The sequence below is a fragment of the Salmo salar genome, chromosome 27, assembly GCF_965601325.2.
Source record: "Salmo salar chromosome 27, fSalSal1, whole genome shotgun sequence".
Taxonomy (NCBI): domain Eukaryota; kingdom Metazoa; phylum Chordata; class Actinopteri; order Salmoniformes; family Salmonidae; genus Salmo; species Salmo salar.
Window position 1 is genome coordinate 15,567,183 of NC_138317.1, and position 21,981 is coordinate 15,589,163.

Genomic DNA, 21,981 nt, shown 5'->3' on the forward strand with positions numbered 1-21,981 from the left:
ACTGCATTATCTGTGGATCTGTTGATGTGAGCCGAAGGTTGTCGGGTCCTGATCTGGACCCTGTCCTGGGCCTTCAGGCTTGGTTGTTTCACACTGTTTGCTCTGTCATAACGCTGTTTCGTCCGTTGCTGTGCCACTCCAACATAGGCTTGCCTTGGGCAGAGTCGGTCCAAAGGGAGTTTCCGTTCCCTGCCAATCATCATGGAGGCAGGAGACACCGCAGTTGTGGAGTGCTTGGTAGCCCTGATGTGGAGTAGTGTAAGGCACAGAGCCACATCAAAAGGTCGTCCCTCAGCCAAGTAGGCCCGTATTCCTTCCTTCAGGGTACTGTTCAAGCGTTCCACCCCCATTTGCTTGAGGGTGGTACACAGCCGCCCGGATGTGCTTGATGGATTGCTTTTCAAGGTACACATACAGATCATTCGAGACAAACTGGGGACCATTGTCTGTTGTAATGGTGCTGGGGCAATCCTCACTGACAGAACAGCTTATCCAGTGTTTGGATGATCATCTTCGAGGTGGTAAATGACAATGGCACAGCTTCTGCCCATTTTGAATGTAAGTCATGAAATACCAGTAGGTATCTTGCGTGTGCTGGGGCCCTGTGCAACTCTCCACAGATATACACCTCTAGGTGGTCCCAGGGAGCCTTTGGCCATTCCACTGGTGTCAGGGGTGCAGGAGTGGGTCTGCCCGATTTACCACTCATCAGGCATGCTGTGTAGTCGTTCACAAGGGACTCATTGTCTTTGTCAATATTGTGGCGTCCCAGGGAGAACTCAAGATTTAAATTGTACTGGTTCAGATGGTCTGCCCATCTGAAAAGCCGTAGAGGCTTTTGTCCGGAAGCCTGTGTGGCCAGAAGTGCTGTGAGGGGAGCCAGGGTCTCCCGCTCTCCCACAGAGTACTTTTGCCGAGGCATCACAGGTGACAATCATTTGCCCTGGCTGCAGAGCCTGTATCCAAGGAACTGAACGTCTGACACCCCAAACACACACTTTTCAGTTTTGAGTCTGGCCCCGTTCTCGAAGAGCTGACGAAACACCTGCTACAAGCGAGAATCGTGCTCTGTCTGTGATGCACTGTGCACCACAATGTCATCCAGATAGATTGACACTCCAGGGATGCCTGCCAGGAGAAGAGTCACAATCTTCTGGAAACAGCTGTGCGCGGAGCTGAGTCTTAATGGCATCTGTTTGTAGCTGAACAGCCCCCTGTGTGTTTTGAATGCAGTGAGATCTCGACTCTCATGTGCCAGGGAAACCTGGAGGTATCCCTGCCTCAGGTGAAGTTTGCTGAATACCGTAGACCCATTAAAATGGGTTGTGAGCTCCTCAGCAGTTGGTAGGGGGTACTTGTCAGGAATAATCGCTTTGTTCACGGCCCTGAGGTCCATGCAGTTCTGAAGATTGCCATTTTCTTGGACGCAACGACCAGGTTTGAGACCCATGGCGAGGCATCAGTGGGCTCGATGATGTCATCCTCCAGGAGATTGTCAAGTCCCTTGTCAATGGGCTCCCGAAGGGTCAGCGGAACCCTCCGCAATGGCTAGATTACTGGCTTGACATCTCTTTGTTGACTGTAGGCCGATGGACGAAATCTCTGAGGTGACCTAGCCCCTCAAACAGTTGTGAGTACTCCATAGGCAATGGTGTAAGTGGCTTTGTTCAAAATTGACAATTTTTCTCCAGTGTCAATCACCAGTCAGGTTCTCACACCCTTAATGTAGCAGTCACAACTGAGTAATCATGAACAGAGTTAATGGAGACTGGTGAACTTTGACCTGTATCTTTTCGATGCTGCCCTGCCGCTGCTGAATGACAACAACAGGCAAAATGATTGTATTTGTTGCAGTTCTTGCATCATTGCCCCTTTGCTGGACATATTTCCTGCTGAGTGGTTTCCTGCACATTTTGCACTGGTGCCTCAGCCAGTGTGTGAAGCCCCGCTCCCTGTAGTTTATGTAGGTCAGCGAGAGCAACTACCATTTGTTTTCCAATATTAAGTGCTTTCTCCTGTGTCAGATCATCGGTCTCTAACATCAATTTCTCCCTCAGTGGAGCACATGATGTTTTTTCAATGAACTGATCACGTACAACTTTGTTTTCGAGTGGTTCAAATTTGAATGGTCCCAATAGCTCTCTCAAGGAGGAGACAAACTGTGCTACGGACTCACCCGGCAGTTGAGCTCGTTGTCTGAAGAGAAAACGATGCATGATCAGACTGCTTGAGCCATTGTAGTGTTCCTCAAGAACTTGGACAGCCAATGTAAACTTGTTAGCCACTGGCTCTAGAGTGGAGAAGACACGTTGTCACTGAGCGCCGAGACAGTGGAGTAGAATCACCCGTTTACATGCATCGGCAGCTCCATGCAAATTGATAGCTACCATATTTAACTAAAAGGATTGAAACCATCGATTCAATGGAACAGGGAGAAATGGAGATGGTGGAGGTAAGCTAACCTTGGCCATCCTCATCGCCATATGTTACAAATACAAGGAGGCTTGTTGTGCAATTAAACTGAACGTCTTTACCAAACTCACTCATCCAATCCTCAAAACTCTGTTTACGCACACCGTGTCTGATACAATCCTAAAGCAACAGTATTCAATACTCAACTGAGCTACGACACCATAGCACTGAACACCACAGTATGCAATGAAGCCATTTTGTGGGAAAAAGCTAATTCCTGCTGGCTGGACCTGGCTCCACGGTAGGTGAGGCCTATGCCCACCCATTGCTGCGCCCTTGCCCAGCAATGGGTGGGCCTAATGAATGTATTTCAAAAACTGGATTTCCATATATGAACTGTAACTCAGTAAAATCATTGAAATTGTTCCGTTCATTTTTGTTCAATATTGATTAATTGACTAATGAATCCATATTGGAACACTGGTTCCCATTGATGAGTTGAATACACCGAGATAACAACACTTAGACATTCATCATGTAAAACAGTGTAGTTGTACCTCTCACAGAGAAAAATATTCCCTCTGAAGACAAACACATCACTTGCGTTGAAAATGTCACCATATGTGAAATAATCCATTGTAGAGTCCAGTCCAAAACGTTTTGGATTGATAGCTGTATACAGATTAGATATCTGTTTACAACACATTTTGTAAAATAGTTCCTCTATCTCAGAGAAAGAAACAATTTAGGTCATGACATTTAAAGCCAACGTAATCTCACAAAAGCACTGCTTTTTTCAACGTTTCGCCAAAATATTTTTAGAAATATCAAAATTGTTGATATAGTTTTGCATCAGTTGTTATAAAAATTCTGCAGTACTCACAATTGTCTTCATTACATGACATTTTTCTTACCCAACAGAGGATGTCGTCAATAATCTTCACATACTCTAGGGACAGGCCTACATTCTTGGGCTAGGCCTTGATATGATTGTCACTTAGAATATGTGAAGATTGATGACACATCCTCTGTTACGTAAATAAAAACAATTTTGAAAGACATTTGCATAGGAAAATCAAGAGCTTTCATTTATCCAAAAGAGGAATCAGATGAATCTCACAAGGAATGTTTAATGTTTTGTAACAAGATGAAGTAAGTTGCTGTGAAAACTCACTGGGAACAGTATAGCCGTTGATTACTGAAGAATATCACTTATAAATTCTACATGAACTTAGTACAACTGTCTTGCATGGGGGGAACTCAAAATACAAGCTGGTTTTACAAAATTATTGTAAATAATGTATAGCTTAAAACAGTTAAAACTATCATTTTCATCTTAAAGCAGATGAAAGTACTTGCACTAGAGGAAATGTCTATAAGAGGGAATACATTTGCCTAGCCGTGTCCCTCAGCTATTTACCAAGTGGCGGAGCCACCGTTATTTGGCTTTAAAGAGATTATTTTTTGTTTTGCCAGCAGTTCTGAAAGTGGAGCTCACAAACCAAAAGTTGTGTGCTACTTCACATAGTCCCTGTTCCCAAGAATTCCAAGTTAACCCATCTAAATGACTATTGCGCCGTAGCACTCACATCTGAAGCCATGAAATGCTTTGAACGGCTGGTAATGGCTCACATCAACACCATCATCCCAAACAGTCTTGACCCACTCCAACTCGCATACTGCCCCAACAGATCCATTGATGACACAATCTCTATTGCACTCCATACTGCCCTCTCCCACCTGGACAAGAGGAACACCATAGTGCCCTCAAAGCTCATCACTAGCTCAGGTCCCTGGGACTGAACACCTCCCTCTGCAACTGGATCCTGGATGTCCTGACGGGCTGCTGCCAGGTGGATAAGGTTAGGCAAGAACACATCTGCCACACTGACCCTCAAAACTAGTAACATGTATCACTTCTGAACTTGTACAAGCTCCCTCAGATGGATGGCTGAATCAACTTGTCTAATTATTCAAATCAGAGCCACCTTTACTAATGCGGAATGTTGTTATACTTGCTATGCAAAGAGCATTTTTGTTTGTTTAGGGTGTGACAGTTTAAGTTTGAAAGGCTTATATTACCCAACCTATTCAGAGAGTGAAGGGAAAGAATACCATTGTTGTAATATGAAGTTTCACATTCAACAAAACCTGAGATGACAGTCTCGATATCCCAAACCTTGGAGCGTCTTAACCTGTCTGGGCCAGTGGGACGCTTGCGTCCCACCCTAATCAACAGCCAGTGGAATCGCGTCGCGCTAAATGCAAAACCTCATAAATGCTATAACTTCAATTTCTCAAACATATGACTATTTTACACCGTTTGATAGATACACCTCTCCTGAATCGAACCACGTTGTCCGATTTCAAAAAGGCTTTACAGCAAAAGCAAAACATTAGATTATGTCAGCAGAGTACCCAGCCAGAAATAATCACACAGCCATTTTCAAAGCAACTAGCATGCATCACAAATACCCAAAACACAGCTAAATGCAGCACTAACCTTTGACAACCTTCATCAGATGACACTCCTAGGACATCATGTTACACAATACATGCATTTTTCGTTCGATAAAGTTCATATTTATATATAAAAATAGCATTTTACATCGGCGCATGACGTTCAGAAAATCTTTTCCCTCAAATGCTTCCGGTTTATTAGCGCTACAATTTACAAAATTACTATTCGAAAACATTGTTAAAATGTAATATTGTCATTCAAAGACTTATAGATTAACATGTCTTGAATGCCATCGCTATGCCAGATTTAAAAATAACTTTACTGGGAAATCACACTTTGCAATAAACGACGTGGTATGCCCAGAAAAAAAGTCTAGGCTATACATGTTGGAGCCAACTTGGAACGATCAACCATAAAAAATACTATTGTAAATAATACCTTACCTTTGATTATCTTTATCAGAAGGCACTTCTAGGAATCCCAGGTCCATAACAAATGTAGTTTTGTTCAAAAAAGTTAATAATTTATGTCCCAATAGTGTTAGTGCGCTCCGAAGGCTAGTGAAAATGTACCGTGTGCGTCTGACTTGTCGTCAGGAATGAGCAAAAAATATATATTTAAGTTCGTTCAAACATGTCAAAACGTTGTATAACATAAATCTTTAGGGGCTTTTTCAACCAGGGCTTCAATAATATTCCATTGGGATGGTTGCATTTTGTTTTTCAAAACGTTTCGAAAAGGGAGAGTAGTCATGGGCGCCGACGTCGCAATGGTAATGGCCCATCCCCTGTGACCAAGTGCCACAGCCTCTCTTTGGGTCAGTTACTACCATAGGAGACTCAAACCACTTTGTAAAGACTGGGGACATCTAGTGGAAGCCATAGGAAGTGCTAAATGATTCACAAGCCCCTGTGTGTTTCAATAGCAAATGTTTGAAGTGATATCCACACATCAGATTTCAGTTTCCTGTCAGGATTTGTCTCAGGGTTTTGACTGCCATATGAGTTCTGTTATACTCACAGACACCATTCAAACAGTTTTAGAAACGTTAGGGTGTTTTCTATCCAAATCAAACAATTATATGCATATTATAGTTACTGGACAGGAGTAGTAACCAGATTAAATCGGGTACGTTTTTTATCCGGCCGTGCAAATACTGCCCCCTAGCCCTAACAGGTTTAAGCAATTGCCTGACTACCCATCTACATCACTCCGGCCAATTCATCTACTCTGAGTCATCTCTCTAATGATTTCTATAACGCAAACACATTCTGACCATTCTGATTGGTCCCTGAAACCGTGGCCTACATGATGATGTTATCAACTTTGTTACTCTGATTGGTTAGATTTGTTAGATGCAATCCAATCGCTGATGAGTTGTTGTACAATGCCGCTCATTTTGAAGTCACAAACGACTTCTAGGATAGCTGTTTCAGACAATGTATGTAGCAATCGATAGAGCAGTGGAAAAAAATTCAGGGGGAATCTTCAGGCAACGTAAGCTAGGCAACGGCAGAAGGTCTGGGGAGAATGTCGGCTTCTCTCTGACTTTTCGAAAGGGGAAGTGTGTTGAGGGGAAGATCATCTTCAGACAACTCTCTCAACAAGTTTGGATAGGCAGGGTTTAAAATTCAGGCAGGAATTCTGCTCATGTTTAGAAGCAGATCCGGCAGTGACGTTACCTGTGACGGGCTTCCCATTTCCGACTCATCCTCTCTGTCCCAATTGACGCCAGAACATCTACACACGTTGTAAACTGAGGCATTGGTACATTGTCGGCAGCAACCAGTCTGTGTAGTGAGAGATGACAGTCTCAAGCCAAAGTCATCCTGTATGTGACAATGGGTTTTGGTGATTGATCATCCTGCATCTTCATTATGATTAATTGCTATTTATTTCTGAAAGTTGTAATGGAACCAAAAGTAAGACATGTAGCCACAGATTCTCATCAAATTTTGTCTAAATAGTTTGCCTTCAAATAAAATGATTGTTATTATGTAATATTTGTTGGCACTAACCATTCAAATATATTGAGAAAGCTATCATATCTAGCTTCAAATTGAACAATATTTGATCTTAACACTTGTGATGTTGATGTCTAATTTAATACTTGACATATTTTTGTCAGTAAATGAGGACATCACCTGAACAGCCATGCACGTCAACCCAGAGTTACTTCAAGAATGTTAGGCATCTTAAAAATATTAAATGACTCTCAATCTGTTTTTGAACACTGGTTTCCATTGCTTTGTTTAATACACAGAGATAACAACCCTTAGGCATTCATGATGTAAAACAGTGTAATTGTACCTCTCACAGAGAAAATATTCCCCTATGAAGAGAAAAAACATCACTTGCGTTTGAAAATGTCACAAATCGTTTTGGATTGATAGCTGTTTACAGATTAGATTGGATGTCTTTAACATGTCTGAGAGAAAGAAACAACTTAGGTCATGACATTTAAAGCCAACAAACTCACAAACTCCCTGCTTTTTTCAACGTTTGTCCAAAATGTTTTTTTTTTTTTTTAAATACATCAATCCAGAATTACTAAAGGCATTTTAGCCATTTTATAATGATGAGGCGGTGAGTCAGAAGCATGTGCAGGTGAACTGTTTTAATAAAACAACAAATCCAAGAACACAACATTTACACAAGGCAGTAAGTACGCTGATACACAAGAACAATACCAACTGGTGAGTGTACATGGCAGAGTGACATATAAAGGGGAGGAAATGATGAAGGTAACGTAGTCCAGGTGTGAATCATAATGATTAACAGGTGAGCGTAATGATGAATCCCAGGACTGGTGGTTAGTATTCTGGAGATGTTGTACGCCGGAGTGGAGGAGAAGGAGCAGACGTCACACATCTTAAATATACTGAACAAAAATATAAACGCAACATCTAAAGTGTTGGTTCCATGTTTCATGAGCTGAAATAAACGAGAACAAAAAGCTTATCTCTCAAATTTTGCGCACAGATTTGTCTACATCCCTGTTAGTATTTGTCCTTTGCCAAGATAATGCATCCACCTGACAGGTGTGGCATATCATGGAGCTGATTAAACAGCATGATCATTTCACAGGTAAACCTTGTGCTGGGGAAAAAAAGGCAGCTCTAAAATGTGCATTTTTGTCACACAACACAATGCCACAGATATCTCACGTTTTGAGGGAGCGTGCAATTTCAATGCTGACTGCAGGAATATCCCCCAGATCTGTTGCCAGAGAATTTAATGTTAATTTCTCTACCATAAGCGGCCTGTAACATTGTTTTATTGAATTTGTCAGTACGTCCAACTGGCTTTACAACCGCAGACCATGTGTAACCACGGCAGCCCAGGACCTCCAAGTCTGGCTTCTTTACCTGCGAATTCGCCTGAGACCAGCCATTCGGACAGCTGATGAAACAGTATTTCTGTCTGTAATAAAGCCATATTATGGGGTTTTCTGACTGGCTGGACCTGGCTCCATAGTTGGTGGGCCTATACCCTCCCCGCCCTACCCATTGATGCTCCCCTGCCCAGCAATTGGTGGTTCTAATGAATTTATTTCAATTGACTGATTTCCTTATATGAACTGTATGAAATGTAACTCAGTAAAATCATTGAAATTGTTGCGTTTATTTTTGTTCAATATTTATTCTTTGAGTCATGAATCTATTTTTTAACACTGGTTCCCATTGATTTGTTTAATACCCCGAGATAGCAACACTTAGGCATTAATGTTGTAAAACAGTGTAATTGTACCTTTCACAGAGAAAATATTCCTTTCTGAAGAGAAACACATCACTTGAATTGAAAATGTCACCATGTGTGAAAGAATACATTGTTGAGTCCAATCCAAAAAGTTTAGTTAAAATTTAATTTGTGGAATTTCTTTCATTCCTAATGACTTTGAGCCAATAAGCTCTGTTGTGACAAAGTAGGGGTGCTATAAGGAAGACAGCCCTATTTGGTAAAAGACCAAGTCCATATTATGGCAAGAACAGCTCAAATAAGCAAAAGGAAATGACAGTCCACCATTACTTTAACCTGTCTGGGCCAGTGGGACGTTTGCGTCCCACCCTAGTCAACAGCCAGTGGAATCGTGTCGCGCGAAATACAAGTACCTCATAAATGCTATAACTTCAATTTCTCAAACATATGACTATTTTACACCATTTTATAGATACACCTCTCCTGAATCAAACCACGTTATCCGATTTCAAAAAGGCTTTACAGCAAAAGCAAAACATTAGATTATGTTTGGAGAGTACCCTGCCAAAAATAATCACACTGCCATTTTCAAAGCAACTAGCATGCATCACAAATACCCAAAACACAGCTAAATGCAGCACTAACCTTTGACAATCTTCATCAGATGACACTCCTAGGACATCATGTTACACAATACATGCATTTTTTGTTCGATAAAGTTCATATTTATATATAAAAACAGCATTTTACATCGGCGCGTGACGATCAGAAAATATTTTCCCTCAAATGCTTCCGGTTTATCAGCGCTACAATTTACAAAATTACTATTCGAAAACATTGTTAAAATCAATATTGTCATTCAAAGAATTATAGATTAACATCTCGTGAATGCAACCGCATTGCCAGATTTAAAAATAACTTTACTGGGAAATCACACTTTGCAATAAACGAGGTGCTATGCTCAGAAAAATAGGCTAGGTGATACAGGTTAGCGCCATCTTGGAACCATCTAAAATCAAATATACTATTGTAAATATTCCCTTACCTTTGATTATCTTCATCAGAAGGCACTTCCAGGAATCCCAGGTCCACAACAAATGTAGTTTTGTTCGAAAAAGTTAATAATTTATGTCCCAATAGCTCCTTCTTGTTAGCGCGTTCTGAAGGCTACTCATAATGTACGAGGCGCGCGGGACTTGTCGTCACGAATGTGTAAAAAATATATATTTACGTTCGTTCAAACATGTCAAACGTTGTATAACATAAATCTTTAGGGCCTTTTTCAATCAGAGCTTCAATAATATTCAAGGCGGACGATTGCATTGTCTTACTAAACGTTTCAGAATGAGAGGGTACCCACGGGCGCCCGCGTCATAGTAGTAATGGCCCTCCCCCTATGACCAACTTTCCAGGCCTCTCGTTCGGTCAGTTTTTACCAGAGAAGACTCAAACCACTTTGTAAAGACTGTTGACATCTAGTGGAAGCCTTAGGAAGTGCTAAATGAATCCTAACTCATGGTGTGTTTCATAGGCAACGTGTTGAAGGTGATTCCACAAATCAAATTTCCACTTCCTGCATGGAATCTTCTCAGGTTTTGGCCTGCCATATGAGTTCTGTTATACTCACAGACACCATTCAAACAGTTTTAGAAACTTGAGAGTGTTTTCTATCCAAATCTACTAATTATATGCATTATCTAGTTACTGGGCAGGAGTAGTAACCAGATTAAATGGGTATGTTTTTTATCCGGCCGTGCAAATACTGCCCCCTAGCCCCAACAGGTTTTAAGACATGAAGGTCAGTCAATGCGGAAAATGTCAAATCATTTTTAAAGTTTCTTCAAGTGCAGTCGCAAAAACCATCATGCGCTATGATGAAACTGGCTCTCATGATGACCGCCGCAGGAAAGGAAGACCCAGAGTTACCTCTGCTGCAGAGGATAAGTTCAATGGAGTTAACTGTACCTCAGATTGCAGCCTAAATAACTGCTTCAAAGAGTTCAAGTAACAGGCACATCTCAACATCAACTGTTCAGAGGAGACTGCGTGAATCAGGCCTTCATGGTCGAATTCCTGCAAAGAAACCATTACTAAAGGACACCAATAATAAGAAGAGACTTGCTTGGGCCAAGAAACACGAACAGTGGAAATCTGTCTTTTGGTCTGATGAGTCCATATTTGTGACTTTTCGGTTCCAACCGCAGTGTCTTTGTGAGACGCAGAGAAGGTGAACGGATGATCTCCGCATGTGTGGTTCCCACTGTGAAGCATGGAGGAGGAGGTGTGATGGTGCTGCTTTACTGGTGACACTGTCAATGATTTACTTAGAATTCAAGGCACACTTAACTAGCATGTTTACTACTGCATTCTGCAGCGATACGCAATTCTATCTGGATTGTGCTTAGTGGGACTTTCATTTGTTTTCAACAGGACAATGACCCAACACACCTCCAGGCTTTGTAAGGGCTATTTGACCAAGGAGAGTGATGGAGTGCTGCATCAGATGACCTGGCCTCCACAATCACCCAACCTCAACCCAATTGAGAAGGTTTGGTATGAATTGGACTGCAGAGTGAAGGAAAAGCAGTCAACAAATGCTCAGCATATGTGGGAACTCCTTCAATACTATTGGAAAAGCATTCCTCATGAAGCTGGCTGAGAGTGACGAGAGTGTGCAAAGCTGTCATCTTGGCAAACGGTGGCGACTTTGAAGAACTTCCAATATAAAACATATTTTGATTTGTTTAACACTTTGGTTACCACATGATTCTATATGTATTATTTAATGCGTTTGATGTCTTTGTTATTATTCTACAATGTAGAAAATAGTAAAAATAAAGAAAAACACTTGAATGAGTAGGCGTGTCTTAACTTTTGACTGGTACTGTATATACATATATATATTTTATATATAAATGCACAGTTTAAGTCAGAAGTTTACATACACCTTAGCCAAATACATTTAAGCTCAGTTTTTCAATTCATGACATTTAATCCTAGTAAAAATTCCCTGTCTTAGGTCAGTTTGTCACGATTGTGTGGAGAGACGAACCAAGGCGCAGCGTGTTCTGAGTTCCACATAATTTATTACTGAAACTTATCAACAACAAAAAGAAACAAACAACGAACCGTGACGACAGAGGTGCAACATGCACTAACTCAAAACAAGATCCCACAAAAACCAGTGGGGAAATGGCTGCCTAAATATGATCCCCAATCAGAGACAACGATAAACAGCTGCCTCTGATTGGGAACCATACCAGGCCAAGATAGACATAAAACAACCTAGATGACCTAACCAACATAGAGAATAAAAGGCTCTCTATGGTCAGGGCGTGACACAGTCAGGATCACCACTTTATTTTAAGAATGTGAAATGTCTGAATAAAGTAGAGAGAATTATTTAATTTCAGCTTTTATTTCTTTGATCACATTCCTAGTGGGTCAGAAGTTTACATACACTTAATTAGTATTCGGTAGCATTGCCTTTAAAATGTTTAACTTGGGTCAAACGTTATATATATGTATATATACACAGTATTGTAATTCACTTTGGACACATTTTGACAGGTACTGTATATATATATATATATTATACATATACACACATTACCGTGAAATGCTTACTTACAAGCCCTTAAACAACAATGCAGTTCTAGAAATAGAGTTTTGAAAATATTTACAAAATTAACTAAAGTAAAACAAACTAAAAAGTAACAGAATAAAATTACATAACAATAACAAGGCTATATACAGGGGACACCGGTACCGAGTCAATGTGCAGGGGTACAGGTTGGTCGAGGTAATGTGTAGATGAAGGTAGGGTAAAATGACTATGCATAAATAACAAACAGCGAAAAGCAGCAGTGTAAAAAAAGGGGGGTTGGGGTCCATGTAAATAGTCCGGGTGGCCATTTGATTAATTGTTAATTGCAGTCTTATAGCTTGGGGGTAGAAGCTGTTATGGAACCTTTTGGACCTAGACTTGGTGCTCCGGTACCACTTGCCGTGCGGTAGCAGAGAGAACAGTCTATGAATTGGGTAACTGGAGTCTTTGAAATTTTTTGGGGCCATCCTCTGACACCGCCTAGTATATAGGCCCTGGATGGCAGGAAGCTTGGTCCCAGTGATGTATTGTGCCATACGCAGTACCCTCCGTCGCGCCTTACGGTCGGATGTCGAGCAGTTGCCATACCAGGCGGTGATGCAACCAGTGAGGATGCTCTCGATAGTGCAGCTGTAGAACTTTTTGAGGATCTGGGGACCCATGCCAAGTCTTTTCAGTCTCCTGATGGGGAAAAGGTGTCGTCGTGCCCTCATCATCTCATTTGTCTTGCCCACATTGAGGGAGAGGTTGTAGTCCTGGCACCACACTGCCAGGTCTCTGACCTCCCTATTGTCTGTCTCATCGTTGTCGGTGATCAGGCCTACCACTGTTGTGTGGTCAGCAAACGTAATGATTGTGTTGATGAGCTTTGTACGAACTATGGTCTTGGACACCTAGCTGTAGTCATTGAACGGCATTCTCACATAGGTGTTCCTTTTGTCTAGTTGGGAAAGGTTAGTGTGGAGTGTGATTGAGATTGCATTATCTGTGGATCTGTTGATATGAGCCGAAGGTCGTCAGTCCTGATCCGCACCCTGTCCTGGGCCTTCAGGCTTGGTTGTTTCACACTGTTTGATGTGTCATAATGCTGTTTTGTCCGTTGCTGTGCCACTCCAACATAGGCTTGCCTTGGGCAGAGTCGGTCCAAAGGGAGTTTCCGTTCCCTGCCAATCATCATGGAGACAGGAGACACCCCAGTTGTGGAGTGCTTGGTAGCCCCGATGTGGAGTGCTGTAAGGCACAGAGCCACATCAAAAGGTCGTCCCTCAGCCAAGCAGGCCCGTATTCCTTCCTTCAGGGTACTGTTCAAGCGTTCCACCCCATTTGCTTGAGGGTGGTACACAGCCGTCCGGATGTGCTTGATGGATTGCTTTTCAAGGTACACATACAGATCATTCGAGACAAACTGGGGACCATTGTCTGTTGTAATGGTGCTGGGGCAATCCTCACTGACAGAACAGCTTATCCAGTGTTTGGATGATCATCTTCGAGGTGGTAAATGACAATGGCACACCTTCTGCCCATTTTGAATGTAAGTCATGAATACCAGTAGGTATCTTGCGTGTGCTAGGGCCTTGTGCAACTCTCCACAGATATACACCTCTAGGTGGTCCCAGGGAGCCTTTGGCCATTCCACTGGTGTCAGGGGTGCAGGAGTGGGTCTGCCCGATTTACCACTCATCAGGCATGCTGTGTAGTCATTCACAAGGGACACATTGTCTTTGTCAATATTGTGGCATCCCGGGGAGAACTCAAGATTTAAATTGTACTGGTTCAGATGGTCTGCCCATCTGAAAAGCCGTAGAGGCTTTTGTCCGGAAGCCTGTGTGGCCAGAAGTGCTGTGAGGGGAGCCAGAGCCTCCCGCTCTCCCACAGAGTACTTTTGCCGAGGCATCACAGGTGACAATCATTTGCCCTGGCTGGAGAGCCTGTATCCAAGGAACTGAACGTCTGACACCCCAAACACACACTTTTCAGTTTTGAGTCTGGCCCTGTTCTCGAAGAGCTGACGAAACACCTGCTGCAAGCGAGAATCGTGCTCTGTCTGTGATGCACTGTGCACCACAATGTCATCCAGATAGATTGACACTCCAGGGATGCCTGCCAGGAGAAGAGTCATAATCTTCTGGAAACAGCTGTGTGCGGAGCTGAGTCTTAATGGCATCTGTTTGTACCTGAACAGCCCCCTGTGTGTTTTGAATGCAGTGAGATCTCGACTCTCGTGTGCCAGGGAAACCTGGAGGTATCCCTGCCTCAGGTCAAGTTTGCTGAATACCGTAGACCCATTAAAATGGGTTGTGAGCTCCTCAGCAGTTGGTAGGGGGTACTTGTCAGGAATAATCGCTTTGTTCACGGCCCTGAGGTCCATGCAGTTCTGAAGATTGCCATTTTCTTGGGCGCAACGACCAGGTTTGAGACCCATGGCGAGGCATCAGTGGGCTCGATGATGTCATCCTCCAGGAGATTGTTAAGTCCCTTGTCAATGGGCTCCCGAAGGGTCAGCGGAACCCTCCGCAATGGCTGGATTACTGGCTTGACATCTCTTTGTTGACTGTAGGCCGATGGACGAAATCTCTGAGGTGACCTAGCCCCTCAAACAGTTGTGAGTACTCCATAGGCACTGGTGTAAGTGGCTTTGTTCAAAATTAATAATTTTTCTCCAGTGTCAATCACCAGTGAGGTTCTCACACCCTTAATGTAGCAGTCACAACTGAGTCATCATGTACAGAGTTAATGGAGACTGGTGAACTTTGACCTGTATCTTTTCGATGCTGCCCTGCCGCTGCTGAATGACAACAACAGGCAAAATGATTGTATTTGTTGCAGTTCTTGCATCATTGCCCCTTTGCTGGACATATTTCCTGCTGAGTGGTTTCCTGCACATTTTGCACTGGTGCCTCAGCCAGTGAGTGAAGCCCCGCTCCCTGTAGTTTATGTAGGTCAGCATGAGCAACTACCATTTGTTTTCCAATATTAAGTGCTTTCTCCTGTGTCAGATCATCGGTCTCTAACAACAATTTCTCCCTCATGGAGCACATGATGTTTTTTCAATGAACTGATCACGTACAACTTTGTTTTCGAGTGGTTCGAATCTGAATGGTCCCAATAGCTCTCTCAAGGAGGAGACAAACTGTGCTACGGACTCACCCGGCAGTTGAGCTCGTTGTCTGAAGAGAAAACGATGCAAGATCAGACTGCTTGAGCCATTGTAGTGTTCCTCAAGAACTTGGACAGCCAATGTAAACTTGTTAGCCACTGGCTCTAGAGTGGAGAAGACACGTTGTCACTGAGCGCCGAGACAGTGGAGTAGAATCACCCGTTTACATGCATCGGCAGCTCCATGCAAATTGATAGCTACCATATTTAACTAAAAGGATTGAAACCATCGATTAAATGGAACAGGGAGAAATGGAGATGGTGGAGGTAAGCTAACCTTGGCCATCCTCATCGCCATATGTTACAAATACAAGGAGGCTTGTTGTGCAATTAAACTGAACATCTTTACCAAACTCACTCATCCAATCCTCAAAACTCTGTTTACGCACACCGTGTCTGATACAATCCTAAAGCAACATTATTCAATACTCAACTGAGCTACGACACCATAGCACTGAACACAACAGTATGCAATGAAGCCATTTTGTGGGAAAAAGCTAATTCCTGCTGGCTGGACCTGGCTCCACGGTAGGTAGGCCTATGCCCACCCATTGCTGCGCCCTTGCCCAGCAATGGGTGAGCCTAATGAATGTATTTCAAAAACTGATTTCCATATATGAACTGTAACTCAGTAAAATCATTGAAATTGTTGTGTTCATTTTTGTTCAATATTGATTAATTGACTAATGAATCCATATTGGAACACTGGTTCCCATTGATGAGTTGAATACACCGAGATAACAACACTTAGACATTCATGATGGAAAACAGTGTAATTGTACCTCTCACAGAGAAAAATATTCCCTCTGAAGACAAACACATCACTTGCGTTGAAAATGTCACCATATGTGAAATAATCCATTGTAGAGTCCAGTCCAAAACGTTTTGGATTGATAGCTGTATACGGATTATATATCTGTTTACAACACATTTTGTAAAATATTTCCTCTATCTCATAGAAAGAAACAATTTAGGTCATGACATTTAAAGCCAACGTAAACTCACAAACGCACTGCTTTTTTCAACGTTTCGCCAAAATATTTTTAGAAATATCAAAATTGTTGATATAGTTTTGCATCAGTTGTTATAAAAATTCTGCAGTACTCACAATTGTCTTCATTACATGACATTTTTCTTACCCAACAGAGGATGTCGTCAATAATCTTCACATACTCTAGGGACAGGCCTACATTCTTGGGCTAGGCCTTGATATGATTGTCACTTAGAATATGTGAAGATTGATGACACATCCTCTGTTACGTAAATAAAAACAACAGATGAATCTCACAAGGAATGTTTAATGTTTTGTAACAAGATGAAGTAAGTTGCTGTGAAAACTCACTGGGAACAGTATAGCCGTTGATTATTGAAGAATATCACTTATAAATTCTACATGAACTTAGTACAACTGTCTTGCATGGGGAGAACTCAAAATACAAGCTGGTTTTACAAAATTATTGTAAATAATGTATAGCTTAAAACAGTTAAAACTATAATTTTCATCTTAAAGCAGATGAAAGTACTTGCACTAGAGGAAATGTCTATGAGAGGGATTACATTTGCCTAGCCTCATCCCTCAGCTATTTACCAAGTGGCGGAGCCACCGTTATTTGGCTTTAAAGAGATTCTTTTTTGTTTTTCCAGCAGTTCTGAAAGTGGAGCTCACAAACCAAAAGTTGTGTGCTACTTCACATAGTCCCTGTTCCCAAGAATTCCAAGTTAACCCATCTAAATGACTATTGCCCCGTAGCACTCACATCTGAAGCCATGTAATGCTTTGAACGGATGGTAATGGCTCACATCAACACCATCATCCCAAACAGTCTTGACCCACTCCAACTCGCATACTGCCCCAACAGATCCATTGACGACACAATCTCTATTGCACTCCATACTGCCCTCTCCCACCTGGACAAGAGGAACACCATAGTGCCCTCAAAGCTCATCACTAGCTCAGGTCCCTAGGACTGAACACCTCCCTCTGCAACTGGATCCTGGATGTCCTGACGGGCCGCTGCCAGGTGGATAAGGTTAGACAACAACACATCTGCCACACTGACCCTCAACACGGGGGCCCCTCAGAGGTGCATGATTAGTCCCCTCCTGTACTCCCTTTTCTCCCACGACTGCGTGGCCACGGATGATTCCAACACTATTAAGTTGGCTGACGATGCAACAGCCTGATCATCAATGATGATTAACCTGTTAGGGCTAGGGGGCAGTATTGACACGGCTGGATAAAAAACATACCCGATTTAATCTGGTTACCACTCCTACCCAGTAACTAGAATATGCATGTACTTATTACATATGGATAGAAAACACCCTAAATTTTCTAAAACTGTTTGAATGGTGTCTGTGAGTATAACAGAACTCAAATGGCAGGTCAAAACCTGAGAGATTCCTTTACAGGAAGTGGCCTGTCTGACCATTTCTTGAACTTCTTTTCCATCTCTATCATTTACTAAGGATCTCTGCTCTAACGTGACACTTCCCACGTCGTCCATAGGCGCTCAGAGCCCGGGAAAAAACAGAATGTCGTCATTCCAGCCCCAGGCTGAAACACATTATCGCCTTTCTCAAGTGGCCGATCAAGGGACACTGGGCTTATGCGCGTGACCCCGACCGCCCCCGCCTTTGGGATTTTTTCCTCTGTTTGCCGAAAAGGAGATTCCCTGTCTAAAACAATCAACTATTTTACACCATTTTAAAGATAAGACTCTCGTTAATCTAACCACATTGTCCGATTTCAAAAAGGCTTTACAGCTAAAGCAAAACAGTAGATTATGTTAGGAGAGTACATAGACACAAATAATCACACAGCCATTTTCCAAGCAAGCATATATGTCACATAAACCCACAGCTAAATGCAGCACTAACCTTTGATGATCTTCATCAGATGACACTCCTAGGACATTATGTTATACAATACATGCATGTTTTGTTCAATCAAGTTCATATTTATATCAAAAAACAGCTTTTTACATTAGCATGTGATGTTCAGAACTAGCATACCCACCGAAAACTTCCGGGGAATTCGCTAACATTTTACTAAATTACTTCCATTGCCCAGAGACAGTTGACACCCCATTCCACTTTCTGGCGGCTTTAGAGAGCCAATGGAAGCCTTAGAAAGTGTCACGTTACAGCACAGATACTCTAATGTCGATAGAGATGCAACAGAAGCACAACAAATTGTCAGACAGGGCACATCCTGTATGGAATCTTCTCAGGTTTTGGCCTGCCATATGAGTTCTGTTATACTCACAGACACCATTCAAAGAGTTTTAGAAACTTTAGAGTGTTTAGTATCCAAATCTACTAATTATATGCAAATTCTAGTTTCTGGGCAGGAGTAGTAACCAGATTAAATCAGGTACGTTTTTTATCCGGCTGTGAAAATACTGCCCCCTATCCCAAAGACGTTAACCAGGTAGGCTAGTTGAGAACCAGTTCTCATTTACAACTGTGACCTGGCTAAGATAAAGCAAAGCAGTTCGACACACACAATAACAGAGTTACACATGGAATAAACAAACATACAGTCAATAATACAGTAGAAAAAAAATAAGCATATATACAGTGTGTTTTCAGATGAGGTAAGGGAGGTAAGTAAATAAAATAGGCCATAGTGGCGTGGTAATTACAATATAGCAATTAAACACTGGAGTGATAGATGTGCAGAAGATGAATGTGCAAGTAGAGATACTGGGGTGCAAAGGAGCAAAATAAATAAATACCGTATGGGGATGAGGTAGTTGGATGGGCTATTTACAGATGGGCTATGTACAGGTGCAATGATCTGTGAGCCGCTCTTACAGCTTCAGCGATTTTTGCAGTTCGTTCCAGTCATTGGCAGCAGAGAACTGGAAGGAAAGGCGGCCAAAGGAGGAATTGGCTTTGGGGGTGACCAGTGAAATATACCTGCTGGAGCGCGTGCTACAGGTGGGTGCTGCTATGGTGACCAGTGAACTTATATAAGGCGGGGTTTTACCTACCAAAGACTTGTAGATGACCGGGAGCCAGTGGGTTTGGCGACGAGTATGAAGCGAGGGCCAGCCAACGAGAGCATACAGGTCGCAGCGGTGGGTAGTACATAGGGCTTTGGTGACAAAACGGATGGCACTGTGATAGACTGCATCCAATTTGTTGAGTAGAGTGTTGGAGGCTATTTTGTAAATGACATCGCCGAAGTCGAGGATCGGTAGGATAATCAGTTTTACGAGGGTATGTTTGGCAGCATGAGTGAAGGATGCTTTGTTGTGAAATAGGAAGCCAATTCTAGATTTCATTTTGGATTGGAGATGCTTAATGTGGGTCTGGAAGGAGAGTTTACAGTCTAACCAGACACCTAGGTATTTGTAGTTGTCCTCATATTCTAAGTCAGAACCGTCCAGAGTAGTGATGCTGGACGGGCGGGCAGGTGCGGGCAGCGATCAGTTGAAGAGCATGCATTTAGTTTTACTTGCATTTAAGAGCAGTTGGAGGCCACGGAAGGAGAGTTGTATGGCATTGAAGCTCGTCTGGAGGTTAGTTAGCACAGTGTCCAAAGAAGAGCCAGAAGTATACAGAATGGTGTCGTCTGCGAAGAGGTGGATCAGATAATCACCAGCAGCAAGAGCGACATCATTGATGTATACAGAGAATAGAGTCGGCCCGAAAATTGAACCCTGTGGCACCCCCATAGAGACTGCCAGAGGTTCGGACAGCAGGCCCTCCAATTTGACACACTGAACTCTATCAGAGAAGTAGTTGGTGAACCAGGTGAGGCAGTCATTTGAGAAACCAAGGCTGTTGAGTCTGCTGATAAGAATGTGGTTATTGACAGAGTTGAAAGCCTTTGCCAGGTCAATGAATGGCTGCACAGTATTGTCTCTTATCGATGGCAGTTATGATATCGTTTAGGACCTTGAGCGTAGCTGAGGTGCACCGATGACCAGCTCTGAAACCAGATTGCATATCGGAGAAGGTACGGTGGGATTCAAAATAGTCTGTGATCTGTTTGTAAACTTGGTTTTCGAAGACCTTAGAAAGGCAGGGTAGGATAGATATAGGTCTGTAGTAGTTTGGGTCTAGAGTGTCTCCCCCTTTGAAGAGGGGGATGACCGCGGCAGCTTTCCAATCTTTGTGGATCTCAGACAATACGAAAGATAGGTTGAACAGGCTAGTAATAGAGGTTGCAACAATTTCGGCAGATCATTTTAGAAAGAGAGGGTCCAGATTGTCTAGCCCGGCTGATTTGTAGGGGTCCAAATTTTGCAGCTCTTTCAGAACTTCAGCTATCTGGATTTGGGTGAAGGAGAAATGGGGGAAGCTTGGGGGAGTTGCTGTGGGGGGTGCAGGGCAGTTGACCAGGCTAGGGGTAGCCAGGTGGAAAGCATGGCCAGCTATGGAAAAATGCTTATTGAAATTCTCAATTATCATGGATTTATCGTTTGTGACAGTGTTTCCTAGCCTCAGTGCAGTGGGCAGCTAGGAGGAGGTGCTCTTATTCTCCATGGACTTTACAGTGTCCCAGAAACTTTTTGGAGTTTGTGCTACAGGATGCAAATTTCTGTTTGAAAAAGCTAGCCTTAGCTAACTGCTTGTGTATATTGTTTCCTAACTTCCCTGAAAGTTGCATATCGCGGGGGCTATTTGATGCTAATGCAGTACCCCACAGGATGGCAGGGTGTAAGAACAGAGGAAGGCCCAAAACATTTTCAAAGACTCCAGCCACCCAAGTAATAGACTCTTCTCTCTGCTACCAGACAGCAAGTGGTACCAATGCACCAAGTCTGGAACCAACAGGACCCTTAACAGCTTCTACCCCCGTGCTATAAGACTGCTAAATAGTTAACCAAGTAGCTACCCAAACTGTTTTAACCACTGTTTGCACTAACTCTTTTGACTCATCCCATGCACTGTTGCTTACGCTTATTCTATTTCCTGTTGAATTGTGTTTGGTAAATAAAGATTGTGGTAATACTTCAATCAGTAGAGGAATCTGTAGGTGGCTTTACTTACCCCATACCCAGGGTAAGTTGTGCCAAGAGACCACTGTTTGTGGTTAAGCCATGTTTTCAAAACTGTAATGTTTACATACATTCTGATTATTTCCAGGCATACACAACATTCAGAAATGTACATATCTTCGTTAGAAAGAGTACAATATTTCCCTTGAAGGAGTGACGCTGAATATAACAAATGTCTCAACTTAACCCACTCTCCCCTACTCCAACCTCCATTGTGTGGAAATATACAGTCTCTTCAGAAAATATTAACACCCCTTTCCATTTTCCACATTTTGTTGTGTTACATGTTGGGATTAAAATTGATTTAATTGTCATGTTTTAGTCAAAGATCTGCCAAAATGGTCAAAGCGGAAAACAATTATAATATTTGTAAAACATTTAGGAAAAGTAAAACACTAGTATATCTTGATTACAGCTGTGAGTCTTGGGTAAATCTAAGAGCTTTCCACACCTGGATTGTGCAACATTTGGCAATTATTATTTTCAAAATTCTTCAGGCTCCGTCAAATTGGTTGTTGAGCATAGACAGCAGCCATTTTCAAGGGCTTGCCAAATATTTTCAAGCAGATTTAAGTCAAAACTGTAACTTGGCAACTCAGGAACATTCACTGTCTTCTTGGTTTAGTTTATAA